Here is a 16,115-nt window from a genome sequence, read left to right on the forward strand (position 1 = left end):
TGACATTTTTCTGCTCTTAGCCTTGTGGGTCTGCCACCTGTCTGGATACACTTCTGGGTGGGGGATAGCTGGGCCTTGTGCATTCCCCCACGCAAAAGACTGCTTAACCCCCTGTAGTGAGTCTGGTGCAGGGGCAGGGAGGGAGGATCTCTGTGCACTTCAAAGCCCCTCTTTGAAGTCTCCCCCCTTCAAATTCACACATGTGTATAAATACTGGACCTCTGACACCACCACCTAAGTACACTTCTGGATCTGTTCATACTCTACCAGGAAGAAGAACTTATGTGCTGGTGAAGGACTGCCACTCTACTGGACTGCTGCTCTAGAAGATCTGTGTTTCTTCTGTGCTGACCTGCCTGCTGGCCTTCTTGTCTGGTTGAGAAGGACTGGACCTGCACCATCTGAACCCAAAGTGACTCCAAGGGCTTGCTGGATTGCCTCCTGATTGAATTCTGAGGGACATAAAAGACTTCTAACTCACTTGCTACAGCAACTGGACTCTGCCATCTGAGAGCCTTTCTCTGCCAAGTGCTGCCAATCGAATCCTGGACCCTTGGAAGTCGGTATAAAGTGCTGCTCCAACTAAAATCCGTACAGCAACACAGTTGCGCCGCTCAGAACCAGTGCATCTCAATTGCCGCCGGCACATCTCTGCTGCTGCAAGGATCGAGGACATCGCATCGCCGACGGCACGGCACATCACCTCCATTCCTGATACATATTTCACTTTACGCTGCTTTGAGCCGACGCATTGCCTCCTTTACTCCTCGCATGTCGTCCTCAACATCATCGCAACCATGAACCAAGATAATGTTTCAGTGGGCCAAGGCGGAAACCTATATTCGTCCCACGCTCCACTACTGTCAGCCTGAACTTTGGATTTGACCCAGTCTAGCGTGACCAAATAGTCCCGGTTGGCGCTTTCTGATTTGTAGAATTACATTTCAAGATATTCTTTAAAAATTCATAACTCCGTTTCTACTTCTTGGATTTTTGTAGTTTTGGTCATGTGTTGTTCTTTAAATTAAGCTCTAATTGTCTAACCAGTTCTGGTATCTTTTTGAGTGGTGTTTTCATTGTTTTACTGTTTGAATTGCTGCATAAATACTTCATGCATTGCCTCTTAAGTTAAGTCTGACTGCTCTGTGCCAAGCTACCAGGTGGTGAGCACAGATTAATTTAGGGTGTGTATCTGAGTTACCCTGACTAGGATTATGGTTCCTGCTTGGACAGGGTGCATACCTCTGCCAACCAGAAACCCAGTTTCTAACAAATTGGATAAGCAGTTTTGATGTCCCAAAGCAATTCCATTTATGTCAGTGCTGACTGCATCTAATCTGAGTACCGGTAATGGAGTGAAAATCACAATGCACCTTCTGATGATAGTAGGCTATGGAAGTTCTAAGTCCACCCTAAGGCATATCCTTTTCAATCCAACTGCAATACCCACTACAATATATATGTATAGTAGGACCTCTCCCCCCTAGTTCAGTTGCAACAGAAATGCTTCCAATCATGAAGATTGAAATTTAAGCAGTGTAAGCTGTGATCCCAAAGACCGCAACGTCAGAAGAGCCAGAACCATGACTGGAAGCAGGGCTTTAACATCTGGTACCCTCACCCATGCTTGAGAAATGGCAGAAAGGTACTGCTGCAACTTGTTATCACATTTCAGAACGTGAACAACATAAATTAGAAAAAAAAGGTTTATTCTTGTAAACAGTGTGCATACAACCATCTTCTGCCAAGACTCTCACAATGAAACCTCTAGCAATGCATGAGCAATCCAACAGTTGATCTGGAAAGCCATAGAACACAATCATAAACGTATATGAAACTAAACATGATACATAACCCTGATGACTTTTGCTGGCATGTTTCAGCACCCTTTGTAGCCCACACTGGGTCTGACAACAAGCATATAAAGCACTGCCTGGTATGGATTTAGTTGGTCAGGTTTTGCTTCTTAGGTCCAGTCCTTTCCTACTAAAGGGAACATGCAATGTACAATAATCACAAAAAAGTAAAATATGTAAGACTAACTCATGCAGCGAACATGCATGAAAATAGCACTGCCAGCAGTGGTTAATTTGAGCTTCTAGTTGCCGGTGTGGGCCACCGACACTAATTTTTGGGGACTAGCAGTAGAAAGACAGGCAAGAGAAAGACAGAAAAAAACATCACAAAGGGAGGAAGCAGGAATCTGCAAGAGTGGGAGAAAGGGGCAGGGAATGTCTTATAGAGGATTAAAGAGGTATGAGTTGGATTGATGACTGGTATTCAGCACGCCAATGTTTAATAGCACCAGCCACTGGCATTTGAGCAGAGCTTTGGGCACCAAAACTTATTCTTTTACAAATTAAGCAATAACTAACAGGCTAAAATACTATTGGCATGTTCACATTTGTATTTACACTCAGTTAAAGACGCGCCACACATCATGGTTTCACTTATGCCATATCTACAATATAAACACAGCTCACAAATCAGAGAGGTCACCTATTTTTGTGTGATATCAAACCATTGGCACTTAAAAGCTATGCAAACAGTTGGGTTCTATAAAGCACTGCTTAAACCGTCTAAGCAATATTTCGTTTAGCAATAGGATGTGAGAATAATTAATTATTAGTCGTTTCCACTCTGTCTCTAATTGATATGATCATCATTGTATTGCAGTCTTGCATTGGTACAATAGAAAATTCTGGCCTACTCTGAAGCTATGGTACAATAATTGGCAAAGGGTTCTTAGTGTTAATGCTTGCATTCCTACTTACAGAAGGGAGCTGTTGTCACTAGTGTATAGGCTGGAAAAAAGACACAATCCATCAGGCTTAGCTTCTTCTAATAGCTTCTGCAGATGCTTGGGAGCAGAATGCATGTAACCAGAACCAGGATCCCTCTCATATAGACGCAAGGGAAAAGTGAAAAGGGTCTCTCACAGGTGCAATCCTCATTATAACACACTTCAGATTTCACAGAAACATAGGGAATTGTTTCATCCCTAACAAATGTGTGCAGTCAACAGTCTATGCGCAGAATAAGCCTTTACTATATGCCACTGTGTAAAGAATGTATCTTGCATAAAGAACTTAAGGGACTATTAGGATGCCGCCATCCAAGCGGGAACGGGACCGGCCTCCTGCCATGCAGCGGTCCCGCACCCCTGATTATGATGCGACCCCCACCCTGGCGGTCGCATTCGCAGTTTAACATTGCGGCGGGTGCTGCTGTAAGCAGCATCCGCCGCAATGTCAAATTGCCATGTTGTGCATTTCCATGCACAACGTAGCAGGCACCGCGCGGTGCCTGCCACCTTGTTCATGGAAATGGAGGTGGGTACCATGGGTACCCCCCAGGTGCACCCCCTAATCCCCAGGGGCCCGCAACGGGCCCCCAAAGCAAATCCCCACCAGCCTTTCCACCGCCACCATATTAGTGGCCCAAGTCCGCCCAGAACGATTGCCGACTGGCGAAAAAGCGGTGGACGCACTTTGCATCCGCCGGGATACCCCCGCCATTATAATATGCCATTGTAATGACCCCCCTAATTTCTTCTGTTGTCAAGTGAACCCTTTTATTGTGGATGATTGTTAACAAAAACTGTTCTCTGCTAAATACTTCGTCATGTATTTATGGTTTGATGTAACATGTCAAGACTCTAGGCACAGGGGCAAAAATAATCCTAATTCAGGGCCGGACATTGGTATGTGTACATCAAGGTTTCAGGCAATAGAGGCCTGTTCTTTTGATTTCAGTCAACTTGCCTGGCGGAAGTCTTGACTGCCGGCACACCTACACAAATCTCCTCGCAACACAACAGCTCTCCCAAGGGTTTGTTATTTAAACCTAATCCCCAGGGAATACATCAAAGAAGGGTTTATAAGGGCAACGTGTCTGTTTTGATGTGTGTGGGACAGTAGGGCCAATGGCCCGCCCCACTCCTTGCAAAAAAAACCCTATCCGAGTACACAAGTACTAAAAAAAGAAGTGGGGGGACTAAGCAAGTTAGTGTGTATCCTATTGACATCCCGGCATGTGACATCCCTGTGTGATACAGTGTGTGATCACAGGAAGTGGCATCATGACCCGTGACTTCACAGGAAGTGACATCACAAGACGTGACATTAGATCTTAAGACCTCACACATATTTATAGCAGGTCTGTCATGAGTACATTTGAGACATGACAAGCTTTAACAATGGAAGCTGATAAGTACTTAAAAATATGACTTGAGTTCCATGTCTGAAACAATTAACAGGCCAAATGTGGATGAAGTTTGGTTGTTGACTAACTACAGTAGACCAGCCACTAAGTGCTACAGTCTCGATATGCAAAACTCGTCACCAAGAACAAAGCATTGTTCATGCATTGCATTAAAAGTGGTAGAAACTGCAATTGTGAGTATCAAAACTACCAAATGCATTTACATAACAAACATACTACTGTTATATAATGTACACAGACAATTTTAGCACACTTTTAGCATTATAAATTAAATGTAGATTTAATTGCTTTAGTTGCCTGCATTCTCTAGAGGTGAGAACGCCCTCCTTTGTGGGTATGCTTACCCAGCCCTATCCACGACAAAATGCATCTGTGGTGGGAGCATGAACTCATTTTAGGAGATTGAGTGTAGCAAGAGAGAAAGGCAGAAAGAGAAGAAAGAAGGACAAAGAGAGGAAAATAAATCAATGATGACGACAGAGAAATGGATGGAAAAAGAACGTGCAAGAATAATATGAAGTCAAAGCAAGTATAGGGTAGTAAAAGAAAAAGGTAATGACAATCCTGATATTCAGCAAAGGGACTCTAAGAAAAAATGTAAGGCTCTGCATTTATATATATTTTTTTCACAACGTAACTTTATTGTTGACAGTCGACACATGCCTGGTGTCAGAAGGAACACCAGTATTACATATGCAATTTCAAGAATAATTATATCAACATTTTCACAGTTTCTGCAACGTCTAATATAGATTAAATATTTTGCTACAAACCCTGTTATGAACATCAACAATAGTGCCACATTATGTCTGCAGATAAAGAAAGTGAGTTTTATATACGTGAGTCCCAGCCATTCATGATCATAGTAGATATCTGTAATATGTAAGTCCCAGTTCAAGACAGTCATTACAATTGTTCTTCAATAGTAGCATCGGGGGAACAGGTTCTAAATAGAGCCCTCTGTAATCCGCCCACCTCTTCCAGATTTTAAAATGTTTCTGGGGCACCCTCTCGCCCTAAAGACAGGGATTTCAAGGCCCATTATGGAGTCTAAGCCCTTTTTCCGCACAGCCACTGACGGCGGGGATTCATCTTTCCATACCCTATCGATGTCTCTCTTTGCCAGCAGGTGGCAGTTGTATCTATTGCCGCCTAGGCCCTCGGTAATATGCAGCATGACCAGTCATGGAGGGAGCACCCAAAACCTCTGACAAGCATGTGGTCACCCCTCTCCAAAACCTCGACAACGACGTGTACTGCCACACCGTGTGTAGAAAAGTGCCCTCGTCTGTCTCACATCGCAGACAGTGCAGAGATGCGATCAGACCGGCTGTGCCTGATGTAATAAGCCTGATGTAAGTATTTGAATTGGATGAGTCGCAAGCGGGCCGCAATCACCGCACCACGCGGGGACTCGAGGGCTTCCACCCAATCATCCACATCCAGGGGACCCAGGTCTTGCTGCCACTTATCCCTAATTTTGTGTAATGTTGTAGGTGTATTGTTAAAGAGTGTACAGTAAATGTTGGTGATCTTATGGTCTCCCAGCTCGCCCATGAAGACCTTTGCCTCGATGGGGTTAAAATCAGGTATATCTGTCTGTTGTGTTAAATATGGGGAGAAGGCATGTCTAAACTGAATATATATATAAATCTGTCCGTGAGGCATAGCATATTCAGTCCGAAGTTCCTGAAAGGACCTCAAATTTTGACCATGCATAACTGCCCCCACTGTGTCCATGCCGTCAGCTGGTTCTACAGTAGTGGTCAGAGAGATAAAAAGAGGGTGTGCTCGTGCTCAGCGAAAAAGTGATTCTGGAGATAAAAAACCCGGTTGTCAAAACTCTTTTCCTTTATTCTTGAGATATTTGACTTGGGAAATTAAAATCGTGAACGTGCATGTGGAGACCTAGTTATTGGTCTAATGCACTGGTTATAGTCTTTAAGATAAGGATAACGTCAGAGTCAGAACAAGTGGGTCTGCCGGAGGAACCGCAAGAGGTTTCCCACCACCTGACTAACATCCTGAAGAAAGATGTCCAAATCTAAAAAAAGGAACAGGTACTAAGAGATCTGACTCCTTACATCAAGGGTGGTGAGTACACTATAACCGCCCCCAGAATTCACAAGGTGAGCCCAGCATAGCTCCCCTTAATCTACCTTGGTCCTGACGAAAGCCTCTAGACTCTGCACGAGGCTGAAACATGTAGACCAGACCTCTTAAAGACTATAACCAGTGCATTAGACCAATAACTAGGTCTCCACATGCACGTTCACGATTTTAATTTCCCAAGTCAAATATCTCAAGAATAAAGGAAAAGAGTTTTGACAACCGGGTTTTTTATCTCCAGAATCACTTTTTCGCTGAGCACGAGCACACCCTCTTTTTATCTCTCTGACCACTACTGTAGAACCAGTTGGTCTTCCTCCATGGGGAGGCAAGCATTTGGACAAAAAAAAGCCCAATGATAATGCTATTACGACACACGAAGGCGGAGAACCAACATATACCGCCCGAGACTTGTGTACGTATATGAGGGTTTTTTAACGACAACCATCCACGTTAAATGAGACCCTGGTACACAGGACAAGTGGTCTATTCCCCCCCTCATTGTTGATTTTTGTAACAAGAATCTATGCCATAGATATAGTGCACATAACAATTGACTTAAATGTCGCCCATGGTGCAATCTCAAGCACCAGGAATTAAAGACATAGCATTAACATTTGATGTAAAATAGACAAAATAAAGATATACCCTTTAAGTGGCTGAACAATGTGAAAGCAAAAAACCTGGGATCAATCTTGGCTTCCACACTTGACCAAACTGCATGATCCTAGGAAAATGTCGCTCTTTGTTTTATTTAGTGGATTATAATGTTGCTCCATGTATGCTAAGAATCTAAGCTACATAAAAGGTACACATGGCAAATGACTTGCATGTGGCTTCTGCCTGCCACACACGTTCTAACCTTGTGCACTATGAATTAAACACAAAGCTTGTTGCTCTATAAGAATCTCGACTATTTTTAGAGAATACATGACAAGTGACTTGCCTCTTAGTTCACTAATGCCATTGCAGCCGGGGCTGGGGTGGGTAGGAATGGTCACGTGTTCAGGTTTCAAAACATCACTTTTAATAAATCCTTCTCAATGCAGTGATGTAATCTGATGTACTAAGGTGAAACGTGCCCACGTTCTAAACACTTGTTTGAAGCCATCTTACCATATGCTTATGAGATGCGTGTTACATGTTTTACTTGCCAAATATTTCCAATGATTGGATCATGCACAGGCTCTTAGAGCCAAGTCAGACCCTTTGCTCAGCTCTGGTTCTACCTGTTAATTTTTTGGCTCGCCCATACCTATGTGCAATTAATGTTTATCTTTGGTCTTCCTGGTGCGCTAAATTATGGGATAATCACAGGGTGGACATTTTTCAACTTTCTTCCTGCTGATTTCTTCCAAATTTCTGGAGCTGGCCATGCTAGCAAGAATCACGGGGCTGACACAAGGCAGGCTTGAAACAGATTTCCATTCTTGCTACTGCCCTGTGTGTGATCCTTAGAGCATGGAATTGGAAAAACTTCACTACAGGAACCTATAAATTGGGGGTCAAGGTGTGGCAATGAAAAGGGGGTGGAATCACGAGTGGTTGTGCCATGGACAGTAGTCTGACTGTTAAATTAAACATTTAGTTGTTTTTTTAAACTCTGCCACGTACAAATTGGCAACAAGGAAAAACATGACAATAAATCTGTTCTGGCTTAATTGGTTGCAAAGGCTGCATTTTAAACTATCTTTTGGCGTTAAGGCACCTGCAGAAGAGATCTTTGTGTACCCAGTAAATCTCAGGGAATAATAATAACAGTAACATAACTAGCCCCCTCCATGCCTGCATGTTTGCTGCTCAGACAGGAAAGCAGATAACGTGCAGGCACTGCTGAATGTGTCCTGTTGTTGAAAAATTACAGCGGGACAAGTTCAACTTATTTCACTGGGGCTCAAGGTCGAGATAGGGAGGACGGCGTATACCCTTGTGAAAATAGTAGGTGTATGCCGTCCACCCATCTGCGTGTACGCCGACTTGTGCCCTGCCATAACCCCTCCTCGATACATTCTACAGGACTAAAAACAAAAGGTAAGCGTACAGTACATAGGTCCAAAACATGATATATAAAGTGATCGCTGAACCCCTTTGTGATTTGCTTCTCGAATTATTTGCCTCATGTGATTTGATGCCCCATGTTATTTGCTCAATTCTTTTTACGTCATGTGATTTCCTAAATGAAGATTTTGCTTTTACCTGTGATTTGCTCCACTGTGAGGAGGAATTTATCAGGGATCGAATCATTATGCACACTAGTAATCCTATCATACAAGACAAGTTGTGGGTTAATGATGAGTCTCCATTGAAAGAGGTTGTCGCCTTAGAGAAGAAAGCAGTACTAGAAAAGTCCAATTAAATCAAGCGTATTAATAGTTCTAAGCTAGTAAATACAAAACATGTGATAACAAAAGTAAACATAGCATTAACGTGGATTATAAGAAGAATGCCAGTGATGATAAAATGTACTCGAAGAAATCTGTTGATGACCCTGATAGAAAGGGCTACCGCTGTGGGTCTAGTGCTCATACTGCCAATTAAAAGAAATGTCCAGCAAAATAACAGAAATGTGCCTCACGTGGTATGGTGAGACATTTTGCAAAAGTTTGTAAGAAGAGAAACACAAAGCGTGGAAGATCAGTACAGCACATACATGAGGATAATATTGCAAATTCAGAAGATTCTGATGACTCAGAATCTGATAATATTAATTATGTATTCTTCATTGACTACGAAATTTTGGATGTGAATCTTACTAAAATTAAGAAACCCATGTGTGAGGTAAATATGGGTGGTGTAATAATGAATGTGGTGCAGATTCGCCCTTTACAATAGTTAATGAGAATATTTGGAAACAACATTTTGTGGACAAACTTGGGGCTTGTCTTGAGAAATCTAAAGTAATTGCAAAAAGCTATACGGGTGACAACATTGAATTCATTGGAACTCGTGAACTTGAATTTGAATTTAAAAATAGAAAGGCAATGTACAAACTCTTTGTAGCAAAGAAAGGACCGTCTGTCCTTGGCTGGAGCGACCAAGCAGAGTTGGGCATCATTCTTAACCCCAATGGTGTCTATCCAGTCCTGTCCATCAACAATATTGACAGAGATAACTCTTGCATCTGAAAAGAATACCCTGAAGTATTCTCCGGCACTGTGGGTTTGTTAAATAACTTTCAACACAAAATTGAATTTTAAAAGACAATGCATTGCCCTGAGTTCAAAAGTAAGGCATTTGACAATCTCCATTAGAGATGAAGTTCACAATGAACTTAAAAAACTTGTTACTGATGGCATTACTGAGAGGGTGGAATCTCCTGAGTGGGTTTCTCCGTTTGTGGTTGTGAAACGTCCAAATGGTAAGGTCAGACTATGTATTGACCTTAGAGACCTTAATCAGAATATAATTGTTGCTCAATTTCCACTGCCCAACATTAATGAAATGTTTAGCGTCACCAAAGGCATGCAATGGTTTTCCATTGACTTAAAGTCTGCATACCACCAAGTGCCATTGCATGCGGATAGTAAGAAATACACCACTTTTATAACGCCTTTGGTTGCTATCGCTACACTTGTATACTATTTGGATTGGCGTCCGCCGCAGCTCTCTTTCAAAGAATAATGTAGAATATCTTTGATGGGGCTGTTGCTGTTAATTTTTTCCAGGATGATATCTTGGTCATGGGTAGCAACAAAATGGAACAGGATTCACGCTTGAGGCAGGTATTTGAAATTTTAAAGGAAAATGTCTTGACTGTTGAACTTAATGAATGTAAATTTGCTCAAAGTAAAGTTGTATATCTTGGACACAGTATTAGTAAAGATGGTATTAAACCTAAACAAGGTCTTATCGAGGCCATTGTCAAAGCTCCCTGTCCGACCAACAAAGATGATGTCAGGGCATTCCTTGTTTTAACGGAGTACTATACTGAGTTCATTCAAAATTTTTCCGAAAAAACATATCACATTCGGCAACTTCTCAAAAACAAAATCAAATTCAAATGGTCCATAATGTACCAAAATTATTTTGAGAAAACAGCAGTTGATGGACATAATGCAAAACAATGTCATACATTCAACCCAGTACAGAGATCTGGGCCTAAATCCATCATTTGTTGCTCATTTGCAATCAGTCTTGACCCTGTGCCTCAAGGGAACAGTCCAGCCCGAACTGCCAAGCCAGGTCCTCCCTGGACTGGAAACAAGCATCCTAGGACCGGTTCGGGGTTTCACCCCTCTTCAGCCAGGATAGCTTGATTCCAGTGGCATGGAGAGCACGGGACCCACGTCTGGGCATCCACGTCCCACTCGGGTGACAAATGCAAAAACAACAGTTGATGGACAGAATTCAGAACAATGTCATACATTCACCCCAGTACAGAGATCTGGGCCTAAATCCATCACTTTTTTGCTCACCATGCCATTCCAGTTTGAACCCAGCCATATGCAAATCAGTCTTGATCCTGTGCCTCATGGGAACAGCCCAGCACGAACTGCCAAACTAGGTCCTTCCTGGACTGGAAACAAGCATCCTAGGACCGGTTTCGGGGTTTCCACCCCTCTTCAGCCAGGATAACTTGATTCCAGTGGCATGGAGAGCACGGGACCCACGTCTGGGCATACCTGTCCCACTCGGGGTGACAAATGCAAAAACAACAGTTGATGGACAGAATGCAGAACAATGTCATACATTCACCCCAGTACAGAGATCTGGGCCTAAATCCATTGTCTTTTTGCTCACCATGCCATTCCAGTTTGAACCCAGCCATATGCAAATCAATCTTGATCCTGTGCCTCATGGGAACACTCCATCCTGAACTGCCAAGCCAGGTCCTCCCTGGACTGGAAACAAGCATCCTAGGACCGTTTCGGGGTTTCACCCCTCTTCAGCCAGGATAGCTTGATTCCAGTGGCATGGAGAGCACGGGACCCACGTCTGGGCATCCACGTCCCACTCGGGTGACAAATGCAAAAACAACAGTTGATGGACAGAATTCAGAACAATATCATACATTCACCCCAGTACAGAGATCTGGGCCTAAATCCATCACTTTTTTGCTCACCATGCAATTCCAGTTTGAACCCAGCCATATGCAAATCAGTCTTGATCCTGTGCCTCATGGGAACAGCCCAGCCCGATCTGCCAAACTAGGTCCTTCCTGGACTGGAAACAAGCATCCTAGGACCGGTTTCGGGGTTTCCACCCCTCTTCAGCCAGGATAACTTGATTCCAGTGGCATGGAGAGCACGGGACCCATGTCTGGGCATACCCGTCCCACTCGGGGTGACAAATGTAAAAACAACAGTTGATGGACAGAATGCAGAACAATGTCATACATTCACCCCAGTACAGAGATCTGGGCCTAAATCCATTGTCTTTTTGCTCACCATGCCATTCCAGTTTGAACCCAGCCATATGCAAATCAGTCTTGATCCTGTGCCTCATGGGAACACTCCATCCTGAACTGCCAAGCTAGGTCCTCCCTGGACTGGAAACAAGCATCCTAGGACTGGTTTCGGTGTTTCCACCCCTCTTCAGCCAGGATAACTTGATTCCAGTGGCATGGAGAGCACGGGACCCACGTCTGGGCATACCCATCCCACTCGGGGTGACAAATGCAAAAACAACAGTTGATGGACAGAATGCAGAACAATGTCATGCATTCACCCCAGTACAGAGATCTGGGCCTAAATCCATTGTCTTTTTGCTCACCATGCCATTCCAGTTTGAACCCAGCCATATACAAATCAGTCTTGATCCTGTGCCTCATGGGAACAGCCCAGCCCGAACTGCCAAACTAGGTCCTCCCTGGACTGGAAACAAGCATCCTAGGACCGGTTTCAGGGTTTCCACCCCTCTTCAGCCAGGATAACTTGATTCCAGTGGCATGGAGAGCATGGAACCCACGTCTGGGCCTACCCGTCCCACTCGGGGTGACAAATGCAAAAACAACAGTTGATGGACAGAATGCAAAAGAATGTCATACATTCACCCCAGTAAAAAGATCTGGTTCCTAAATCCATCGCTTTTTTGCTCACCATGCCATTCCAGTTTGAACCCAGCCATATGCAAATCAGTCTTGACAATGTGCCTCATGGGAACACTCCAGCCTGAACTGCCAACCTAGATCCTCCCTGGACTGGAAACAAGCATCATAGGACTGGTTTTGGGTTTCCACCCCTCTTCAGCCAGGATAACTTGATTCCAGTGGCATGGAGAGCACGGAACCCACGTCTGGGCATACCCGTCCCACTCGGGGTGACAAATGCAAAAACAACAGTTGATGGACAGAATGCAAAACAATGTCATACATTCACCCCAGTAAAAAGATCTGGTTCCTAAATCCATCGCTTTTTTGCTCACCATGCCATTCCAGTTTGAACCCAGCCATATGCAAATCAGTCTTGACCCTGTGCCTCATAGGAACAGTCCAGCCTGAACTGCCAAACTAGGTCCTCCCTGGTCTGGAAACAAGCATCCTAGGACCGGTTTTGGGGTTTCACCCCTCTTCAGCCAGGATAGCTTGATTGCAGTGGCATGGAGAGCACGGGACCCACGTCTGGGCATACCCCTCCCACTCGGGGTGACAAATGCAAAAACAACAGTTGATGGACAGAATTGTAACGTCCTGGCTTTCTCGGGGTTGGGACAAACAGACGACGGACCAGAGAAATGGAGGTTTAAGGATGATTTAATAAACAGATAAACAACTACAGACAACAAAGAATACCGGTACTGGAATCACCAGTTAAAGTACGATACCCATTCACAGCTCGTCTAACCGTCCTCCGCATGCACACCGGACCCGGTATGCTCCAACGGAGGGCACAGTGCTAAGCAGTGGCCGACAATGCCACTCGACCGCTGTGAAGGGTAGTTCCAAGGTTGTGGAATCTACGGGGGGCACGTGGGAGTCACCCGGCCGGGCTCTCTACCACCTGGGAACAGCCACTCTACCAGTATCCCCCAGAGTGCTGCCACAACACAAAGACGCTGGGAACACCTCCTGGTGTGCGTCTCTTGTATCCGGGTTTAAGTGATGATACCCAAGGTGGCGCAGAGAATGGATGGGAGCAGCCGCTCTACCTATCCCAGTTCTCCTACGAGTGTCGATGGCTAAGACGCGGAAACACCTCCTGGATAGCGTCTTAGCTCTAAGCGTGTGTTTACCCAAGGAACGAGGGTTGGGAGCTTCGGCTCGCACCAACCTCGTTTTCTCCAATTTGTCAGGCTGTTGGGAGCTTCGGCTCTACCAACGGGACTTGTGCCCAATGACGTTGAATACGGCTCTCAGAACGGGACAGGACACGGGCAGGAAGCACACGCCAGCACCTCTCCTCCGCTCCTTAGAATGTTCCTTCCGCCGAGTCCCAGTGATCTTCTCCTTAAGTAGTACTCTCGGCGTTGTATAACCATGACTTTTGAGTTGCATAACAGGAAAATTAGGCATTACCCTTGGTGTTATGTAACCAGAACTCTTGAGTTGCATAACATGAAAACTAGGCGTTCCCCTTGGTGTTATGCAACCAGAACTCTTGAGTTGCATAACATGAAAACTAGGCATTTCCCTTGGTGTTATGTAACCAGAACTCTTGAGTGGCAAAAGGCAATTGTTGCCGGAGGGAATTCTGGGAGTTGTAGTCCGCTCTCCTCCAAGCGCACCAGGTTCACGGAAGTGGCATCGTGGGAGGGAATCCATGTGCGGGAGGGGATTCCTGACAGTACATCCCCCTCCCATCAGTGCCCCCCATCAGGACCAGCACAGGAAGGATATCGACGATGGAACGACGATACCAGACGAGGAGCGTGAACCCCCGCCGCAGGTTCCCATGACTGCTCCTCGGGTCCGTACCCCTTCCATGCCACCAGATACCATAGTTTGCCCCTGCGCCACTTGGAATCCAAGATACCAGCCACCTCGTACTCCACCTCCGAATCCACAGTCACCGACACCGGCGTACGAGGCCTCACCGCGTTCGCGGGTTTCAAGAGGGAAACATGGAACACGGGATGGATCCGCAGGGACTGGGGCAGGCACACTTTCACATTCACCGGGCTGATGCATCGAAGGATCCTATATGGGCCCATGAAGCGGGGATGGAACACGCTACTTTTCTTGAATCTCATGTGCCGTGTAGAGACCCAGACGTAATCTCCAGGTTTGTAGACCGGTCCAGGCCTTCTCCTCCTATCAGAAAAGGCTTTATATGTGGCATTAGCCCCCTCCAGGGCAACTCGAGAACTCATCAAGGCCTCCTTGATGCGGGCCACCCTCTTGGCTGTTGTCGGCAATCTGTCTTCCCTGAACGGGTGCAGAAACGGCAAGAACCGGGGATGATGGCCGTAGTTACTATAAAAAGGGGAAGCCTTGGTGGAACAATGTGTGGCGTTGTTGTACGCGATTTCCGCGATCCAAAGTAGGTCCACCCACTCATCCTTCCCTTGCTCTACAAAACAACGTAGATATTGTTTGAGCGACTGGTTCAGGCGCTCCGTCTGGCCATCCGTCTGCGGGTGATAACTCGTGGACATGGCAGACTTGACGTGTAACGCCGAACACCAAGTTTTCCAGAAGTGCGACGTGAACTGAGACCCCCTGTCCGACACGATCACGTTGGGTAGGCCATGTAGTCTCACTACATTCTTCAATAACAACGACGCCAGCTCTCCTGCCGAAGGTACCTGTTTGCAAGCGAGGAAGTGCCCCATCTTCGTGAGATAGTCCACCACCACCAGTATGGCCGTCTTTCCTTGATCCTTTGGTAGCCCGACAATGAAGTCTAAGGATATGTTTTCCCAGGGTTTGGTCGGTGTAGGAAGGGGTTGGAGGAGTCCTTGCGATCTTCTGTGGTCCGATTTCATGGATGCGCAAACGGTACATGATGAACACCAATTCCGGACGTCTGTTCTCATGGCAGGCCACCAGAACTGCCGTCCTAGGCTCGCTACCGTCTTTTCGACACCCAGATGGCCGGCACAGGGAGACACGTGGCACCAGGTGAAGGCCTGTTTTCGAAGCCTAGGTGTGGGTAACAACATACATCGTCCTTTCACCGGAATCCCGTCCTTCATCTGCCACTCCTTGTGACTGCGAAGCCACCTCCGCCACATGAAGGTATGGGTCCCCTTCTGTACCCCCCTGAGGAACGTCTGTGGTTGAATCACCCCTATCACAACTCCTGGAGGGATGATGGAATGTTCGGCAACCGGCTGCGGATCCCTGCCATTCGATTGCCTCGAAAGCGCGTCCGCTTTCCTGTTCTCCGTACCGGGTCGGTATGTGATGTGGAAATTGAAACCGGAGAAAAAGATCATCCACCTCATTTGACGAGGAGACAAATGCCGCACCGCCGTCAGAAACTGGAGGTTTCTGTGGTCCGTATACACTGTAACCACGTGTCTGGCCCCCATTAACAAATGCCTCCACTCAGCAAATGCGTCCTTTATTGCGAGTAGTTCCTTCTCCGCAATATGGTAATTGCGTTCCGCGTCGTTCAATTTACGAGACATGTACGCCACAGGATGGAGCAAACCCGACATCTCATTCCTCTGAGATAGAATGGCACCCAGCGCCACATCAGAGGCGTCCGCTTCTACCACATAGGGTAATTCCGGATTCGAGTGAGCTAGCACCGGGGCGGTGCTGAAGGCCTTCTTGAGGGCCACAAATGCTTTTTGTGCTTCCGGTCCCCACACGAACTCCTGAGACTTCCTTAGTAGTTGCGTGATCGGGGCAACCAAGCCTGAAAACCCCTCAATAAAACGCCTATAAAAGTTGGCGA

The sequence above is a fragment of the Triturus cristatus genome, chromosome 3_1 (genome assembly GCF_964204655.1).
Source record: "Triturus cristatus chromosome 3_1, aTriCri1.1, whole genome shotgun sequence".
Taxonomy (NCBI): domain Eukaryota; kingdom Metazoa; phylum Chordata; class Amphibia; order Caudata; family Salamandridae; genus Triturus; species Triturus cristatus.